Genomic DNA, 2,838 nt, shown 5'->3' with positions numbered 1-2,838 from the left:
ACTTTATAACCTCTGGTCTATGCCTTCTGGACTTGGATTTGGGCAAAAAAGGGCTTCAGAAATCGCTGGGTGCATTTTCTGCAATTTTTGGTGCGTGGCCTCTGTCACGCGTCTGCGTGGGTCACGCGGTCGCGTCATTCGGAGCTTTTCTTGTCACGCGGTCGCGTCAGTCAGGCGGCCGCGTCATATGTGTTTTGCTTAAGGTGCGCGGTCGCGTCAGTCATGCGGCCGCGTCACTGTTGATTCGCGCTTGGCATGCGTCCACGTCGCCCATGCAATCGCATGGATGCCAGTTTCTTTAGAAACTCCGTTTTGTGCTTTCCTTCCATTTTTGTATGTTTCCTTTCCATCCTTTAAGTCATTCCTGCCTTAGAAGATCTGAAACTACTCAACACACTAGTCACAGCATCGAATGGAATTAAAGGTAATTAAAATAATTAGTTTTAAAGCATAGGAAACATGTTTTTCACATACATCACATAATGAGAAAGGGAAAGTAAAACTATGCAATTAATATGAATAAGTGGGTGAAGGATTGAATAAATCACTCAAACTAAGCACAAAATATATCATAAAATATGGGTTTATCACTCAAATCTTCAAGAGAAGTGTTGAGTTGTTCCCAATAGTTGTTGGGAGAAAAGTGCATCCCTTGAGGTATTTCAGAGATTTCTTGATGATGAGCTTCCTCATGCATCTCTTGAACTCTATGAATAGGCTCTCTTGTTTGCTCCATCCTTTTCTTAGTGATGGGCTTCTCCTCCTCAATGGGGATGTCTCCTTCTATGAAAGCTCCAGCTGAGTAACATAGATGGCAAATAAGATGAGGAAAAGCTAGCCTTGCCAAGGTAGAGGGCTTTTCGGCTATTTTGTAGAATTCAAGGGAGATAACTTCATGAACTTCTACTTCCTCTCCAATCATGATGCTATGAATCATGATGGCCCAGTCTACAGTAACTTCAGACCGGTTGCTAGTGGAAATGATGGAGCGTTGGATGAACTCCAACCATCCTCTAGCTATAGGCTTGAGGTCCAGTCTTCTTAATTGAACCGGTTTGCCTTTGGAGTCTCTTTTCCATTGAGCTCCTTCCACACATATGTCCATAAGGACTTGGTCCAACCTTTGATTGAAGTTGACCCTTCTAATGTAGGGGCGTGCATCTCCTTGCATCATGGGCAAGTTGAACGCCAACCTCACATTCTCCGGACTAAAGTCTAAGTATTTCCCCTGAACCATTGTAAGGTAATTCTTTGGGTTCGGGTTCTTACTTTAATCATGGTTCCTAGTGATCCATGCATTGGCATAGAACTCTTGAACCATTAAGATTCTGACTTGTTGAATGGGGTTGGTTAGAACTTCCCAACCTCTTCTTTGAATTTCATGTCGGATCTCCGGATACTCATTTTTCTTAAGTTTGAAAGGGACCTCGGGGACACCTTCTTCTTGGCCACAACATCATTGAAGTGGTCTTGATGGGCTTTGGAGATGAACCTTTCCATCTCCCATGACTCAGAGGTGGAAGCTTTTGTCTTTCCTTTCCCTTTTCTAGAGGTTTCTCCGGTCTTATGTGCCATCAATGGTAATGGCAAAACAAAAAAGCTATGCTTTTACCACACCAAACTTAGAATATTGCTCGCCCTCGAGCAAGAGAAGAAAGAATAGATAAAGAAGAAGAAGATATGGAGGAGAGGGAGAGAGGGTTGTGTTTCGGCCAAGGAGGAGAAGAGAGGGTTGTGTTGTGTGAAAAAGAAGAAGAATGGAGGGGTTTATATAGTGAAAAGAAAACATTAATGTTTCAAGAAAAGAAAACATGCAAGACACCAAACTAAAAAAATTTTTATTCTTTAGACATTAATGTTTCAAGAATGCATATGAAAAACAAGAAAAGACACAAAACAAGAAAATATGAAGATCAAACAAGAAGACTTACGAAGAACAACTTGAAGATCATGAAGAACACTATGAATGCATGAATTTTCGAAAAATGCATAAATTTTTAGAAAAAAAATGCAATTGACACCAAACTTAAAAATTGACTCAAGACTCAAACAAGAAATACAAAATATTTTTTTATTTTTATGATTTTATATATTTTTTTTGTATTTTATTTTACTTTTTTCGAAAACATATAGGAAAAAGGAAGTAATGAATTCAAAGTCCTCAATCAAGATTCCAGGAATCATACCAGGTTAGCCTAAAGCTTGATGGCCAGCCAAGATTCAACATACCATATTGAAACTTTAGAATTCATTCTTAAAAATTTAGAATGATTTTCGAAAATAAAAGGAAAAAAAAATTTTTCTTTTTGAAAGATTTTTGAAGAATTTTGAAAATAAATCAAAAAGAAAATTACATAATCTGAGCAACAAGATGAACCGTCAGTTGTCCAAACTCGAACAAGCCCCGGCAACGGCGCCAAAAATTTGGTGTGCGAAATCGTGATCATTCCTTCCTTGGTAACGGCGCTAAAAACTCAATACGCACGTTCATGTTCTTAATTCTGTTTCACAACTTCGTACAACTAACCAGCAAGTGCACTGGGTCGTCCAAGTAATAAACCTTACGTGAGTAAGGGTCGATCCCACAGAGATTGTCGGAGAATTTTAGATAAGCGTATAGAGATGCTTTCGTTCCTCTGAACCTCTGCTTTCCTGCTGTCTTCATCCAATCAGTCCTTCTCCTTTCCATGGCAAGCTGTATGTTAGGCATCACCGTTGTCAATGGCCACCTGTCCTCTCAGTGAAAATGGTCCAATGCGCTGTCACTGCATGGCTAATCATCTGTCGGTTCTCGATCATACTGGAATAGGATTTACTATCCTTTTGCGTCTGTCACTA

This window comes from Arachis ipaensis, chromosome B03 (assembly GCF_000816755.2).
Source record: "Arachis ipaensis cultivar K30076 chromosome B03, Araip1.1, whole genome shotgun sequence".
Classification (NCBI taxonomy): Eukaryota; Viridiplantae; Streptophyta; class Magnoliopsida; order Fabales; family Fabaceae; genus Arachis; species Arachis ipaensis.
Note: the sequence above shows the minus strand (reverse complement) of the source record.